Here is an 18,376-nt window from a genome sequence, read left to right as displayed (position 1 = left end):
AGTGTGTCAACCTCAAATGCAACAGCCAGTACCTAGGAATGAAGGTGCCAGAGCAAAATTGATGATCTTACAATTTTTTGAAGCAAATTTTGCAAATCATTCTCTCTTGCCAAGAGAATTTCAAATGCTATTAAGCAGCTAGAGTCAAAATCTTGTGGACTATTAAAATGTACTCTAAATCAGATGCTTTGTCAGTTAAGATTAAGAACATGTTATGTGAAGACGTGGGTGGCTGTCAAGTCATAGTAATGTGAGTTACAAAGGGATATAGCACAACCAATTAAGTTCAAGCTTCTCGTCCCACATTGGCTAATAAAAAGAATGAGTTACGAGAATGCCTATAAAAGGAAGACTTTGAAAGCCCTATAACTCATCTTTACGCTTGGGGCAATGACGCAGCTATTGAGGTTCTAACCGAGGCGCGTCTATTGCTGGTTGAAAACTATTTCCAAACCCCCTCTCAGGCCTGGGTTCGGCCCTGGCCCTTGAGAATTTCTGGAAGGGCTCCCTCTGGGGTAAAGCCTTACAATCCTTAGTTCAAGCACTCATAATTTTCCTCTGAAGGTCTCGTTTTGGGCCTAGACCCAAGAAAATGCTCTACCGTTGGGCCGAGGTAATGTTACATGTTCGCAAACAGCTTAGATTTTATTGTTGTTTCCAAAAAAAAAGCCTCCAATACTCTATAGCACTCCACAACCTCCAATCGGATTAACTGGACACATGAGACCACTTGATCATTAGAATGCATAATGTATCTGAAATTAATTTTAACTGTACAAAAATCTTGCATTCGTCATTTAATTAGAAAAATATACTTTCAGTTCTCCATATACAAGTTTAATTTCTCAGAAAACCAGAGGCGGTTTCAACTAATACTGATGTAGAACCCAAAAAAGAAAAAAAAAGGCAAAGAAAATAAAAAAAAAAAGCAATGCAATTGGTTGATAAGAGGAACCACAGAGATAATGAAAAGGGCATACATAAAAAGTAGTTGGAAATTGTTTTTATTTGCCTGCTAGTCTCCAACATTTTATTAATTACAAAGTTGCGGATTTGAAATTTTATTGAAATTACATATTTCCCCCCTAAATTTACTTCACTTTATGTGTATGTGAAGGGTTAAAGTCTATTTTTCTCCTCAATTTTTGTTAAAAGCGCTGAATACCTTGTATTAAAAGATAAGACTATATTCCCTTTAAATAATTTTTTTAATAGTGAAATTATCTTTTCATTAAAGACCTGTTATCTTTCTCATTTTTTGATGACGTTGAATTTTTGTGCAACTCACATATAGTGATAATAAGATATTTTGACTCATTTTATTATTTCATTTCTAAAATGAGAAACTCAATTCCTATCACTTCCACCTCCTTTAGGCTGTATACTTTAATAAGTCAAAATGAATTAAGATGTCTTGTTCTCACTATGTGTGACCCCACAAATATTTAACGTCATTGAATAATAAAAAAAATAACAAGTCTTTGACAAAAATGTGATTTTGCTCTTAAAAAAATATTAAGGAAAATTTTCCTACCTTTTAATATACGGTGTTTAGTGCTTCTAAAAAAAACATTTAGGAAGAAAAATGGTTTTTAGCCCATATATGAAAGATGATGAATGAGTAGTCACTAGTGGCCATGGCCACTACAAGGAGAAAGGGAGGAGGTGAAGCTGGCAAATGACCCAGTTTCCTCATCTTCATATCTGCAGAACCATATATGAACACACACAACAAAGTTATTATGTGCCAATTTTGAACATTCCAAATTGGTACAAGTACAAAGTATTGAGTTGTCTGAAAGCTCACGATAAAACCTGAAGTGGCATGAGTGGATTAAATGAGGAAAGCGATGGACGCAATGAACACAAGCAATAATATTATCTGCAGACTTCGGTACCAAACACACACCCATTGATCTAACTATTTCCACTTCTCTCTTGCTTCATCACATCGTCGCACGTTCGATTTTTATATATACTCATCAAATAAATTGTTTATGATTTTTTTTAAAGAAAAAATCTATATAGTTGGGTGCAGTTTTCAACATAATTTGGCCGAAAACAATTGAGACAAACAAGATCTTTATCAGCCTGGACAGAACACGTACGTACGACTCAAGATTCAAATGAAAATTAATTAAATTTTGCCTTCATCGAATGCTCAGTCAACGTACATTCCATATTCGACTAGGAAATAGTTTACGGGATATTAATTATAATTTTTTAATATTGTCCCTATTTAAATTCATTATTTCAGAAAAAAATGTAGTATAAATTTGAATTGTTTTTCTTTAAATAGAGATTAAAATAAAATTTTATTATATTTTAAAATAAAGTTAATAGCTTAACCACATCTCCATAGTTTTATAAAGCAATATACATGGTTAGTGGACTTGTCAAGGCACCCAGTGTTTCCAATCCACGGAAAGTTATCAGGTCCTTCTACGCTTCTAATTAATGTTAGGTTAATGCCCAATATGGAGCAGACTCCGGTAACAAGTTCTTTCTTCTTCGCTTCTTTTTTATTTTATATATGTAATCTGAGTTTTAATTAGAAGCATAAACTGATCCTTCCTTCCTTTCATTTTTGAAGAATCATTTAATATCTAATACTATTATATTTATTAATCTAAATTTCATCACAATATATGACGGTCCAAACAATAGATAAAATTCTTTTAATATAATTATCTAGGAAATTAAAATACAACTGTTGGCTCTTATTCTTTTATCATGTTTTGGGATTAGTCCCTAAATATATTTTTCCACTACTTCAATTCTTTTAAATTTCATATGTCTGCTATGTTATTATTAGCCCTTATGGTTACCGATGATAGAGTTAAAGTTGCTGATGTGTACATACCTCAGTGTCATTTTGTTGCCAAATTGGTAAAATTATTAAGAGTTGGAGATTGTATCAGCAAAATGACTACTAATCTCATGAATTCATGCATAATTTATACTTTAGGGATAGTCAATTGTAAATTTAAAGAAGGTTACCTTTGAATACATATAACATAAGTTGTACGTGAATATGAATGGTCTTAATTATAAATTAATAATTTAAAGACTTTATCATGTTTTTGAATATACATTCACATTCAATTTTTCATATATTCACAAGTAATTTTCTAAAAATTCACAGGTGATTGTCTTTAAATTTTTCAAGTGACTATATATTCATGAAACTATGATCCATTTACAATTGGTATTCCTTAAATTCACAACCAACATTTCTCAAATTTACAAGTGGCATGTTATTCCAATAATTAAAAATATTTTAAATGCAAATAAAGACCATGATCCTTATCTAACATTTTAATATCTTGAGATCTTCAATTGATTCTTTTCAAGATTCCTATTTATCATTTTCTCAAAAAAGAAAAATCTCTTTCGTTTGTGAAAAACAAATAAAACGGTGTCGGCCTATAACAGGGAAAAAGTAGAGCGGTTGGGCTAATATTCATGAGGTGGGAGGTGAAGTTGCAAATGACTCAGTTTCCTCATCGTCATATCTGCAGAACCATGCATGAACGAACACACACACACACACACAACAAAGTTACAATTTATCATTCAAAAACACAAGACAATTTGTGTGAAGGTGCCAATTTCGAACATTCAAAATAGGTACAAGTACAGAGTATTGAGTTGTCTGAAAACACAAGACAAAACTTGAAATGACATGAGTGGATTGAATGACGAAAACGATGGAGGCAGTGACAACAAGCAATAATAATATCAGACTTCGGTAAACAAAACACATATCCATATCCTTCTCCACTTCTCTTTTGCTTCATCATTCATCGTCGCACCTTCCATTTATATTTATATTTCTATATATACTCATCACACAAATTTGATAACGATTTTCTTCTAAATTCTTTAGTTCGCGTCAATTTTCTGCATAATTTGGCCCAAAACAAGTTTCTTAATTGCTTGGTTCAGCAGTCTTTTTCTACATAATTTTCTTCAAACACGTTTTTTTTTTCCTTCATCAAATAAGACATTTATATAGACTCCGCTAACACGTTTTTTTCTCCTTCCTTTCCTTTTTAGAGAATCATTCAATATCTCATAATATTATATTTATTAATCTAAATTTCAGTTCAATCACCCTTCAATGTCCAAACATCAGGTAAATTTCTTTCAATTTAATTCTTTTATTTTTATCAAATCCAATTTGATACTGTATTTAAAAAAGCATCAAGTTTCTTTCGCTTAACCATCCATTCCATTGACAATGAAATCCTCAATTTTTTTTTTTGTGCATTCGTTGGGTAAAAATAGCTCTACAACAAATGAATTAGTTGATAAATCCTGGCTAGGGTGTTTATACAGGAATTTAATTTATCATCAATTTTAAAAATGATTTTGGACCTCCCGTTAACAAGGGGATCAATGAGAGAAAGGGAGAGGACTAAGGTACATATAGGCCCACGGGTAGAATTGAAAAATAAGAGCTGAGTATGGAGAGTTGCCCATTTATGCATGTTTTTATACGGATTTGAGTTAAAAAATTGATATATATTTTTTTCTTTGGGAAAATGGGGCTTCAAAGCTTAGCTCTAATAAGCTTTGAAAAAAATGAGCTCTAGTTCAAGTGGCTCTCCAAGCTCGTTGTCTCTCTTTTGTTTTTTTTAACACCCAGAACCAAAATGCACAACTTAAGCCTTTGAAGGAAAACCAAAATCCCAAATCCTCGTCTCCTTCTCCTTGGTCTCTCGCGCTTCACTCCTCTCCTTAGTCTCCCTCTCCTCTTACCCAACTATCTCTCGACTCGCTTGTGTCTTCCACTACCGCTCAATCTCTCTCGACCTCTTGATCTTGTGCAATCTCTCTTGGCCACTTGGCCTCGCCTTCACCACAATATCACAATTCCACGATCTGTCATCTCGGTCTTGCCTATGTCACTCATGAAGTAGCGATCTTGGCATCTCCATCTCAGCGCCTTGATGTATCATGTTTCTGACTCTCCAACCTCCATCAACGACTACTCACCTCATCACTTCACAAACTTGATCTCAGCCTCTTGGATTTGGTCTCTATCTCGACTTGATGATCTCGGCAAGTCAACTCATCCCTCCTCATTGTGTTTCACTTCAATGCTAATCTCTTTTATGATTGTGAATGGTGATCCCTTCTTACGATCATTGTCTTTATTAAAAGTTGTCTTCTTTTTTCTAATAATCATGTTTTTTGTTTTCAAAATATGGATTTGATTGGCAGTGTGGATTTGATATGTGGATTATTCAGATAATCTGGCTTATTGTTGGAGAGGGAAGGAATTGTGTATTGAGGACTCGATAGCAAGTTTAATTCAATTTGTGATTTCTGCATTCAATATGAAAAAAACAAATAAATATTTTTAATCACAACTATTATAATTTTTTTAAATGGGTTTATTGGCCCAGCCCTTTAAAAAAAGGGCTCAGCTTCAAAAAGGAGAATTTTATGAAATATTGGATTTTATGACCCAAGCCCATAAGAATTAGGCATGCCTGTTTCTCATCTCTATCCATGGGCGTTTAGGTTGGAGCCATGCAATTGTTTGATTTGAAATCCTAATGGGCCACAGCCCATTAAAATGGAAGCCTTTTTTAGGGGAAGGCAGGATACTGATCAGACGGTCAAACGTCTCCACATCAATTTTCTTCATTTTGAATTTTGAAGCCATCTGTTTCCCGTCCATTGCAACGACAATAATATATGACTGTCCTTGAAGTTGATATTAGTGTAGCATACATAACCTAAATAAGGAACTCCTTCAATTATCTTTTGTTGATCAATGACTTCAACTTAATATAAATTATTGAAGTGCGATTATGTAAAGCAATGACAGGGTTATCACAATTCAGAATTATAACATATATACCGTCACTAAACTTAAAATTTTTGTCATCAAATGCAAGGCAGAATAAAACTTAAGGCCTTTATAAGTCTTTCCATATACATACATACATTAATAAATTTAATTCTATTTTATGTAAGATTTTTCATATCAACTCAAATACACTTATATTTAAAGATAAAAAAAAAAAGGATAACATTATAGCTTATTTAATTGACTAGTGGCAATATTCGGAGCTCAGGGAGAGGGATTGCTCGGTGCAGGAAGTGGGCTTGGCAAACTACCTAGTTTCCTCATCTTCATCATATCTGCAAATTAAAAAAACTGATCACTATCTTGAAGTATTTTTTAAACCTGAAGATATGTTCTCAGGATTCAATTCACCTGAACTTCTTTTTTGTTAAAAAAAAATCAATCACCACACATTCATGTAAGAATTGAAACTCCAAATTTCTTTATTCTTTTGAGGGCAAGTAATTAATGGCAGAGATGGTCAAAATGAGACTAAAACAGAAAGATAAGTCCCGATTTTGCACAAATCTGAAGAAGCTTGAGTGGACTGGACGGCAAAAAGAATAGAAATGAATAATAATAGTATAACACACCGGAAAAGAAAAGACATCCCCATATTCTTCTCTCCACCACTTGTCTTCCTTCCTATGTTTGCCCTTTCTTATCAATCATCATCGCACCTCCAATTCGTATATAATCTAACACAAGGCCATATACTCTCACAAGTTGTTACCATAGTTTGGCCATTAAGGCAATAACATTTGAGACAGACAAAGTTGTTTGGTGCCAACACGGAAAACACAAGATTCAAAGAGCGCCCCATGTATTTGAATCTCACAAAACAATATTTTACAATAATTTTTTTTAAAAAATACAAATTTATAAGTTGGAAGTGATCCCTTGTTCTTGTTACATGCTGCAGTACAATATTTGGGTTGGATCAACATCACAGCAATTATTATTTTTGGTTGAGTTTTCTTACGTTTCTCTCGTGTGTTTGTGTGTGTGTGTGTTAAACTTCTACTGTAATTTGGAGCGTGATTATTGTACCAAATTTATATTATTGATGAAATCTAACAGTTATAATATTTGAGAATTTATTTAAAAAGCATTAAGTTCCTTTTAGGTTAACGGTCCATTCCCTTGACAAGGAGACCCTCATTTTCTTTTGCATTCATTTGGGGGGGGGGGGGGGAATAGCTTTGGTTGATCATTCAAGCTTGGATCATATAATTTCCTGTAAGACAATTCTCAGAATCCTTGAAAGCAAATGAGTTAGTTGATAAATCCTAGTTAGGGTAGACGGCGATTTAATTCATCTATTTGTTTATCCCTCGTAGTCATAGATAGCAAATTCCCATTCTCTTCCTCATAAAAGAAGTGATAAATTTGGAGAAGATAAAGGGCTGGAATAATGAAGCTCTGGAACGAGTGACGAATGAAGAATGAAGGAGTGACTTTAAACCCGTTTGATTACAAGAAATGATGAGAAATGAAATAGAATAAAATAAAATAAAATAAATGATTAAAATGTGGAGGAGAGATAGATAGCTCAACTATGTTCATGAAAAAAAAATGATAATTTAATTCATAAAATTAAGAGTTATAATTCATGATTTTTGTACAGGATGTAATGATTTTTACATTTGTGATATGTGGTATAAAGTTTTATCATGCCTTTTATAAGTGAGAGTGAGGTTGATTTAATTTATTCATTTTTTTTATTTTTTAATCCATTTCATTCATATTCTTTTCAACAACCAAACAACTCTGAATTTCAGATATTGGAGGAAGGGAATGGAAAATGATTTTGGTCCTAACCATGATAAAGGAATTAATGGGGATAATGATGATGATGATGATGATAGACATACATAGATGCCCTAGGGGCCAATTTTCAAATATTGTTTCTTTATTTTGAACTTGGAAGGCTTGTGTTTCACGTCCATAGCAACGAAAATAATATATGACTAGTTCTGAAGTTGAAACTTCTCCAGCCTTGCATTTTCAAATCCATGCGTGTTCATTGCCTCCGTTATTCTTTTCATCCACTCAACTCAAGGTCTCAAGCTACTTCATTTGGGTTTTTTTTCTTCTTTTTTTTTTCCTTTTTTGGCCAGACTTCATTTAGGTTAATTGTATTGCGCGTGTGTGTACGGAATTCCTTGGGATCTGACTTGCCCAGTCCAATTTTAATACTCTCCAAAAACAAGCCTAAATACAATTTTCAAAATGGTTCAAGTGTTTAGGAACAAAACGACATTTGCATGATCAAAGCATGACTATACTTGGGCTTTTGGAGCTTTGGGTTCAGTTTGTTTTATAAGTTTTCGGAGTCTAGATGTTCTGTATGTTTCTTGGGTCTTCTTTGTCTTTCATGTTTTTGGAATCTGTTTTTCTTAAAGTCTGTTTGTGTTGTTCTCTCTCTCTGTCTCTGTTTTTTTTTAATGATGTTCTGTTTGTTCAAGATAAGCTTTACTCAAAAGAAGAAAATGATAAAAGTGGCGCACAGAGGCCAATGAATATTATATTATATATAGAGAATGTACAGAAACCCTAATGAATGTGGTTTAGCCACGTATACAAAGAATGCCCTATAGCAAACTACAAATATAAAAAATATATAGATAAATATATTGGAATCATTTATTGGGCTTGTATATATTGATTGGACTTGTGTAAGTTGGGCTTCCTCTCTATTGTCTTGACATCCCCTCTCAAACGAGAGGTTGGGCTTTTGACTAAACCAAGCTTATCTCTCAAACTCAGAAAGTGAGAGTGAGATAAGGCTTTTGTAAAAATGTCAGCCACTTGATCTGAGGAAGGTACAAAACGAACAAGCATCTGGCACGTAAGAACTCGCTTGCGAATAAAATGAATATCCAATTCTATATGCTTAGTTCGAGCATGGAAGACTGGATTTGAAGCCAAGGCAGAAGCATTGAGGTTATCGCACTAGGCGGTCAGAATCTGAGTCAATCAAAAACCAATCTCAGAGAACAAAGATTGAATCCAAGAGAGTTCAATGGCAAGATCTGCAAGTGCTCTATATTCTGACTCTGTACTCGAATGGGAGACAACTCTTTGCTTCTTCCCAGACCAGGAAATTAGAGAATCATTGAGAAAGACACAGTAACCTCCCATGGATCGATGATCGTCAACACACACAGCCCAATCCGCATCAGAAAACCCATGTAAGGTGAGATATTCAACTAGTTTTAGATGAAGAGTCAGATCAGTCATTCCCTTTAGATATCTGAGAACTCATTTAGCTGCTTGCCAATTAATGTCTGTAGGGGATTGTAAAAATTGACTAAGTTTATTTATTGCAAAGAGAATATCTGGTCAAGTGTTGACCAGATATTGTAATGCTCCAATTACTCGTCTATAAATTGAGGGATTCTTCATGGGAGTCCCAACATGAATAGACAGATGCTTATTTATAACCATCGGTGTTGGAGCTGAAGCACATGATTCCATGCCAAAGTTCTTGAGTAGATCAAGAATATATTTTTCCTGCTTCATATAGAGACTAGAACTATCTCTATAGGCTTCTATGCCTAAGAAATGATGCAGAGTGCCAAGATCTTTTAATGGAAACAGGGCATCTAACTCTTTAACAAACAAGGATAACATAGGAGAATTGCTGCCAGTGATAATTATATCATCATCATAAATAAGCACAAACATGATATTATTCTTCACCTTGAAATAAAATAGAGAGTTGTCACATTGAGATTCCTTGAATTCCCAAGTCAATAATGTGGCCTTTACTCTATCATACCAAGCCCTTGGGGCTTGTTTGAGTCCATAAATAGCCTTGTTCAAAAGACAAATGTGGTTGGGATATCTCTTATCAACAAAGCCTTCTGGTTGTTTCATAAACACCTTTTCTTGCAAATAACCATTTAGAAAGGCATTATTGATATCCAGCTGTCTAATTGGCCATTTAAAACTAACAGCCAGAGTCAAAATAAATCTTAGAGTAGCAGGTTTCAAAACAAGGCTGAAAGTCTCATCATAGTCAATATCTGGACTTTGTTGAAAACCTTTAGCAACAAGTCTTGCTTTAGGTTTAAGAAATATACCATCAGGATTAAACTTTGACCTAAATACCCATTTGCAGTCAACAGCCATTTCTTTATCAGTTCTAGGAACCAAAATCCAAGTCTGATTCCTTACAAGAGTATTAAATTCATCTATCATAGCCTTTTTCTAGATTTTTGAATTTAAAGAATCTTTAACAGTAAATGGTTCTTCATAATCAGATTTACTAATTTCAGTCAAACCAATAAAAGGAGCTTTAGGTTTGAATATACCAGCTTTGCTTCTGGTAACCATCTGATGCTAATTTTGTGTAACACCTTGATCAGGTTCAGTTGAAGGTAATGTCACTGCAGGATGTTGAAGACTGTAAATTTGATTTGGTGAGGACATAGCAACTTTATTTGTTATTATTACTTGTATTATTCTTTGGTGATGCACAACTTTGAGGTGAATTAGGACCTTCACTAACTGGATGTTCATTTAATGAAACAGAAATATCACCAGAAATAGTAGTGTTTGGTGATTGAGGCAGCTGAGGAGATATATTACCAGAGAAAGAGCACTGTGAAGGCAGAGAACAAAGTATAGGTCTGAAGAAAATAGTAGGATGAGTCTCGTCTATAAGTAAAAGTTTCCTGTTTATGAAACCATTAGCAAAAGGAAACTCTTTTTCATTGAATTCAACATGTCTAGATATGAAAATTTTGCCAGTAGGACTTAAGCACTTATAACCTTTGTGTGAGTTGCTATAACCAATGAAAACACACTTTGTTGTTCTAAAATCAAGCTTATGTTGATTATAAGATCTTAGACAAGGGTAATAGGCTGCTCCAAAAACCCTTAAATTGGAGTAATCAGGATACTTAGTAAACAACCTCATAAATGGTGAAATACCTCCAAGAACAAGAGTAGGAAGTCTATTTATGAGCACAGTTGCTGTGTGAAATGCCTCCCACCAATAAAATAAAGGCATCTTTGCTTGGGCAAGCAAAGTAAGTCCTGTCTCCACTATATGGCTATGTTTGTGCTCTCTCTCCTATTTTGTTGAGAGGTATGAGGGCAAGAATGTCTAAATATAATTCCAGCATCTTGAAGAGTTTTTGCAAAACTACGATATTCTCCACCCCAATCACTTTGAACTATTTTGATCTTCTTCTCAAACTGAATCTCAACATGGTTTTTGAATTGAAGAAATATAGATAGAGCCTCATCCTTAGATTTCAAGGGGTAGATCCATGAATACCTGCTATAGTCATCAACAAATAGTATATAATAACAAAAACCATTGGTAGAAGATAGAGGAGAAGGTCCCCACAGATCTGTATGTATGAGTTGCAGAGGATGAGAAGTTTTAGATGTTGAAGCTTTAAATGGTAGAGAATGAGACTTTCCATATTTGCATGATTCGCAAAACATAGGTTTAACTTTTGCATTAACTTTCAAATTACATTCACTAATAATCTAATTCAAAATTCGGTCATTAGGATGACCAAGTCTATCATGCCAAAGCTTTCTAACATCATTACAACTAGTACTAGTATTATGCTTGGGAGTTAAAACTCTAACTTCTTCAACAGTGAAAACACGTCCAGAATTGTCTGAGTCCTTTGTCTTTTCAGCAGCAGCACTTCTTGTCTTTTGAACCTTTGTGGCATTAACTTTATAAAGTCCAATGTTACTTCTCACCCTTTGCAACAAAATTTTTCCTGTTTCCTGATTCTTAACAATGGCAGCATGAGAATTCATTAGAGTCAATGAACTATTGTCATCTGACAATTTTGGAATGCTAATGAGCTTTTTCTTAGCTTTAGGTGTAAAAAGAACATCATTCAGTTTGACTGAGTTATAAGGGACATTTTGAATTTGTGTAGAACCAATTTTTGAAACAAGTAAGTTTTGGCCATTAGCCACAGATAACTTAACCTTACCATCATTAGGCACTGCTTGATCAAGGATAGAAGCATCATTAGTCACATGAGAAGTTGCTCCACTATCAAGATACCATGAATCATCATTGATACTTTCTGGAGTGGCATAAAAGGCTTCATTAAAGCCAACAGCAGAAGAGGAACCACTGTCAAAACTCCTACGGTTGTTAGTAGGAGGATTAAAGGAGCGATCAAACTTTAGAAAGCAATTTTTAACTGAGTGACTAGGTTTGTCACACAGTTGACAAGGAGGTTTTCCAGATCTATTGCCTCTGCCACGTCCTCGTTGACTGCGTCCACCATGAGGGCCACGCTAACCACCATGAGAGAAATCAGTCCGAGTAAAATTAACAAACTGAGCATTGAGATTGAGCTGAGATAACTGACTTAGCTGATCCAAATGACTCTCAAATGTGAGCAACTCAGTTTGAAACTCAATCCAACTCATATTCTCTTTAGAAGCAAGTTTGACCACAATGGCATTGTATTCACCATCAAGGCTAGCAAGTATTTGAAGGACTAAATCAGCTTGGGGAATAGAACTCCCAGCTAGTGTTAGACTTTCACAAAAACCTTTCATCTTGTTACGATACTCTTCCATACGCATCACACCCTTCCTAGTGCGTTGCATTTCAGACCTCAACATTAGAATGCGAGCCTTGTTTTGTGCTCCAACGATCTCACGAGCTACATTCCAAAGCTCAGCAGCAGTTGAAATTTGCGTCATTTGAGATGAAATATCCAAGGTCATAGTATTAAGTAGCCATCTGAAAATGAGCTGATCAGCCGAGACCCAATCCTCAAATGCTGGGTTAAGTTTTGTTTCATCCTTATCATCAAGAATAAACTGAGGTGGACATGGTTTAGTGCCATAGATGAACCCATCGAGCTTGAAACCTCTTAGAACAGGTAAAACATGGGTATGCCAAATAATATAATTTGTTCTGTCCAACTTAACAAAGACTGGCTGAGATAAGGACGAAGGTCCAGTGGGGTTTTTGGTGAGAGCAGCAGCAGAAAAAAGTAAGCTGGCAGATTCAGAATTAAACCCAGACTGTGAGGTGTTTGATGAGACAGCAGCCATGGCTATTGGCCTAAAAGCTCTGATACCAAGATAAGCTTTACTCAAAAGAAGAAAATGATAAAAGTGGCGCACAGAGCCCAATGAATATTATACTATATATAGAGAATGTACAAAAACCCTAATGAATGTGGTTTAGCCACGTATACAAAGAATGCCCTATAGCAAACTATAAATATAAAAAATATATAGATAAATATACTGGAATCATTTATTGGGCTTGTATATACTGATTGGGCTTGTGTAAGTTGGGCTTCCTCTCTATTGTCTTGACAGTTCAGTGTTGCCCTCTTTTTTCCCCCCAAGGTATTCTCATAACGGGAAGAGATCAATCTCTCAAAACATTTAAGTGTCATTTAAGAAATTGTTTTCTTTCAAACTATACTTTTTTTCCATACACTCCCAGAAATTGAACACCCGAATGAGGATTAAGGGTTTTTGTTTATGGGCTTGCAATTATTTTAATTATTAATAATATTTGATTTTACATAAAATAAAAGTGTTTAGGAATATTTAGTGTCTTGAATTTATTTATGGTGCAGTTTTTTTTTTCTCAAAACGGTATATTCGGTACCCAACCCTTAAAAAATTTAACTTCAACTGTTAGGGACGTACTCAAATGCACATTCTCTAGTAGGGGCAACTACCTTCACAACCCAAGAAAAAAAGTTATATAATGTGGCTCCAAATAATTTTAGTTTTACCCCTAAGAAAATTTCAACTGCCCCTATCACTTTAAAAATTTTCACTTTTCTCACTAGAAAATTTATAATTGAAAATATTTTCTATGTGCTATAATCTTATTCTTAAATAGCAATAGTTTTAGAATAGAAAAACAATAATTTATTAAAAAAATTCCTACCATACAGTATATGTATTTTAGGTAACGAAAAAACGATTCTAATAGACAGATATACGTTGTTTTTCAGTGTTTAATTTTGCTAACTCATTTTTCTGTATCTGTCACTAACTATTCATACAATAGTAGACTAAAAACATTACAAAATAACAAGTCGTTAAGTACTCTATGAAAAATTTAATACAGATTAAGTCACATAATTAAATTATAAAAATACCATTTTGATCAAACACGTTAGCTTATTCCACATTATTACAATAAAGAAATTACGTATGCTTCTTGCAGAAAAGAAATCCAGCTTCTGCTACTCAGTCGCTGCTGCTGCATGCATGAAGAATAAAGAAACAGAGATGTGATCTCATGTGTCCTTTATTAACTGTGTTGATCATTCCAGAAACTGTCTAGCTAATGGATGGTGGAGATGATTTCAAGGAGATCTCTGCAAAGACCCTTTCGGTGCATGTGGATTACTTGGCAGAGATCCTGCCAGTTTCCTCATCGTCATACCTACACATATATGAAATAGCCCCTGTGACTCGTCATGACTTCTCATTATATTTCTCAAACTATTTTTTCCCCCAATTCATGTTAAAAAAACAAAGAGACGAGCATGAAAATTATATATGTTAGGAAATGGGAAGCGACAGTCTAGAAACAAGAGCAATGTAAATGCTTAAGTTTATGATTGAATCATTTCACTCAATTATATGTTAGTTATTAAACTAAACTTTATTCAATGTGAGATTTCCCACCTCAATTCAAAGATGCTTACATTTCAACATCCTAGTAATATATATTTAATCTGGATCCTGTATCATAATTATTAAGGTGAGTACAACCAATTTTGGGTCATCCAAATTGATGAACTCTACACGCACACAATGACTGTATAATATAAGTTGTAATGAATCATACCTGCATTAGCGTTGGGGCACTGCAAGAATAGTGGAAACGATGACTAAAAGAGCCATCAGAAAGTGGTAAAGAGAAGACACACCCATCGATCTCCATAGACTTGGATTTGAATAATGATTTGTGAACTTGTGCATATTTTCAAACATGTAACTTCACAGAAAAAGGTCCATTCATATTGACGTTTGACACAAAACCTTGATATAGGATGGTAGTAGTGGCCATATATAGCTCTATAAGTCTGCCCCAACGCGTTTTCTTATATACACCAAACTTGTCATTTTCTGTTAATTTCTATGTGTACTGTATTTATTGTATTATAAATTAAAAAAAAATGAAGGCAGGTCAGACAATGCTAGCGATCAGAAAAATAAAAAATATTGTTGGGTAGGTGTGAAAGGTCTGGGAAGGTTTTAGTCTTCTAATTAATTACAGTTTTAGTTGCGATTGCGATTGCATTCCGTGGTCGTGATACACTGTCTCCTTCATTTCAATGATTAACAAAGATGTTACATTACAATGATTACGAAGAAAGATAGTATTAGATAACTTGAATTATATCAAATATTTTAGGATGTTTATATATTAGCCAGGCACTTGAGCTCCCACTGTCATTTTTTTCATTAATAAAAAAAATACAATGGTAGAATAAAATAATTAAAGCTTCATTAAAATTCTACATGAACATTATTTTAGAATAAAAATAATTTTTAAAAAAATTTAAAACGAAAGGACCATATAATTAATAATTACAGTCAGGTGTTAAATCAACTAATATAAAACATAGCAACCCAATTATCGAGAATCATATATTCAATGGTGTTGAGGATGAGGACTGAATCGGATTTGAATTTAAATTTGGTGAGTATCCTAAGTCTATTTACTAAATGAGGATATCATGTGGCACAATAACAATTATTGTTTGATTTAATTGAATGGCTACAAGAAATTTTGTTATTTAATAGTATTCAAAAAGTATCAAATTTTAATTTTTTGAGGAGACAACATACTTAAGGAGTATTTCTAATAGTGAGAATTGTTTTAAATTTTAGGAGAGGAATGTGTCTTGATAATAATTTTGATACAGGTGAATTTTCTCAAAACCGGATAAAATCTAGTTTGCATACTCATGTTAATTTGGATAATAAAAATTAAAATTGAATGGTCCATGTAAATAATGAAAAAAAAATTGTGATGGAAAATAAATATACTAAACCACAAATATCTATTATTTAATATATTTAATTTTTCATATAAGACAATATCTTCATTTTAATTCAACCTGTAAGAAGATGAACACAAAGCATAAAAAAAATGTGAGGTGATAGGTTTGAACTTTAAGAATTCACACTTGAATCCCAAAGCTCGAACTCATCAACTCACGTTTCTCTGTGTTTACCTTCTTACTAGTCAGGTTAAAATGAAATTCTTTTTTGTATAAAAAGGTATATATCAATCAAAATGCTATTTAAAAAATACACATATTTTATAGGAAAAAAGGAAGGCAATTATGTATGCTTTGTGCTGTCCTGGAAAATATTGCTTCGTTTTCTAATTTAAGAAGAAAATAGTACTGATAATAGGTCATCGTATATATGCTTATGCTATACGTACTTACAACTAGTAGCTTCAACACGTCCAAGTTTATAAATGTTGCCAAGCAAATCATGCAAATTAAATCCCATTGATTTTGATATTAGGTCCGATTGACTTGCTCACATAACTTCACAGAAACCCCTCCATCGACGATATACCTAATTCACTGGCTCAACTCAGGTCCCATCTTCTCGCTTAGGTCATTTTTAATTCCTGTTATATTCGGGGCTTATTTATAATATTTATTATTGGGACATCATTGCTTGTAATTACCTAATTATTTTAATTTTTACTTTTCTATATCGCTATTTTGAAATAAATAATCGAATTTTCATTGAAAAACATATTGTTCCTCAAAGACCATGGTCTGTTACAGTTTTTATATATAAATTTGAGACCTATATCTAAATATTTAAACTTTTTAACCATTTGGGCCAATTGTCCCTTGAAATAAATAAATTTGATAAGTTGACAGAGAATGCTCACGCCTAATAGTTGTCATGGACTTGTAATCGCGACGTCACTAATTAACACACACACAAAAAGCTTAATTAAAGAGACATTATCAATGCCAAGGTTGGATTATATTCAAATGTTCACACCAGATTTTCACTTTCCAGACTGTCTGTACGGTCCCCCTCTAAGTCAATGCAAAACTAAGGATACCATTATTTAAATTAAGAACTTGAAGAAAAAGTTGCGTTAATTTGTTTATTATCTTAGTTCCTTCAAACATGTTGCCTCTTGCTACAGATAAGCCCCCCCCCCCCCAATTTTAGTTTTAATTGAGACCGGTTCAATTTTTAAATTAGCTCGTGTATTTGGATCAGTAAATGATAATAATTACTTATACGCCTCTGTTTTATTTCACGACAGTCCTTCACTTCCCCATTTTCTTTTATCTGCACTCCCAATTTCATTATCATTCGTCATTCCACTTTTTTACTTTAGCATATTTAATCAATCACAATTTGCAAGTATAATTTTATTCACTATTTTAAATTGGGATAAATATGTCATTTCATAAAAAAAATCAAAACGTTAACAAGTTCTTAGGGACTAGACAATAATTATTACTTTTCACTGTACTTATTTAGCATTCGCATCTTTTAAGGATATTTTTTTGTTATTCTCCACATTTCAAATCTGTTTTATTTTATTTGTTTCAGACTTTCAGTCCTTCATTCTAATTACAATTTTTGAAGGGATTTTATTTCAAAATATTTTTCGTGAAAATTTCGCAGAAGAAACCAACTGGGAGAGTACGCGCGCGGTTACAATTGGCAATGGCGAACACACACTTACACACACGCACATGATGTTGTTTGATCATCTCTCATCAGCTTAATTAACCTCATTTCCTCGGCCAAAAAAAAAAAAAACCCAGTCCCACCAAAATAAACTATATATTCGGATGCTTAATTGGAAGGCTTGAGAATTGAAGTTAACCACGTACCAGGAAATGAGTCTTTAGTTAGCTTTGAGTTTTCAAGATTTGAAAACTATGGCCTCCAAACCCTTTAATGGAATATTAAAGAAAAAAGATGATCGTCTTGAATATTACAATAAAGAAATGACGTATGCTCCTTTGCACATATGAAATCCATCATCAGCTTCTGCTACTCATGACTCGCTGCATGAAGAAAAGAAACAGAGACGCCAATACGAAATCCTTTATTATTTCTGTTGATCGATCATTCCAGAAATCTCTAGCCATATTGCGGTGGAGCTGGAGGAGAAGGAAAACTGGGCCAGAGTTGGTCGTGGTGGAGGAGATTTGAAAGCCGGAACTCTATGAACAGACCCGTTCGGTGGGGGTGGTTTACTTGGCAAAGATCCTGCCAGTTTTCTCACTGTCATACCTGCGTGTACATGTTCAAATTTATGAGTTCTTCCACTTAATTATATATTACTTATTAAGTCTAGTTTTATTTGATGTGAGATTCATCACATCAACTCAAATCTACTTACATTCAAACATCCTAACAATATATGTTTAATTTGGATATATATACCATATCATAATTAATTAAGGTGAGTGCGACCAATTTTGCGTCTTCCATTTGATGAACTACACAATGACTGTATTA

General features: G+C 33.7%; 1 non-coding gene across 1 annotated transcript; it reads left to right on the top strand.

Annotated features, from left to right (window-relative positions):
• Window positions 1–372: 372 nt before the first annotated feature.
• On the top strand, window positions 373–523 carry LOC129294995 (U4 spliceosomal RNA). Its single transcript, XR_008589485.1, has one exon. It is a non-coding gene; the product is annotated as a U4 spliceosomal RNA (small nuclear RNA).
• The last annotated feature ends 17,853 nt before the right edge of the window (window positions 524–18,376 follow it).

Source organism: Prosopis cineraria, unplaced genomic scaffold (genome assembly GCF_029017545.1).
Source record: "Prosopis cineraria cultivar Desert tree isolate PC_DT_omini unplaced genomic scaffold, ASM2901754v1 PC32, whole genome shotgun sequence".
NCBI classification, from domain to species: Eukaryota; Viridiplantae; Streptophyta; class Magnoliopsida; order Fabales; family Fabaceae; genus Prosopis; species Prosopis cineraria.
The sequence above is the reverse complement of the archived record's forward strand: the minus strand, read 5'-3'. Positions and strand labels throughout refer to the sequence as shown.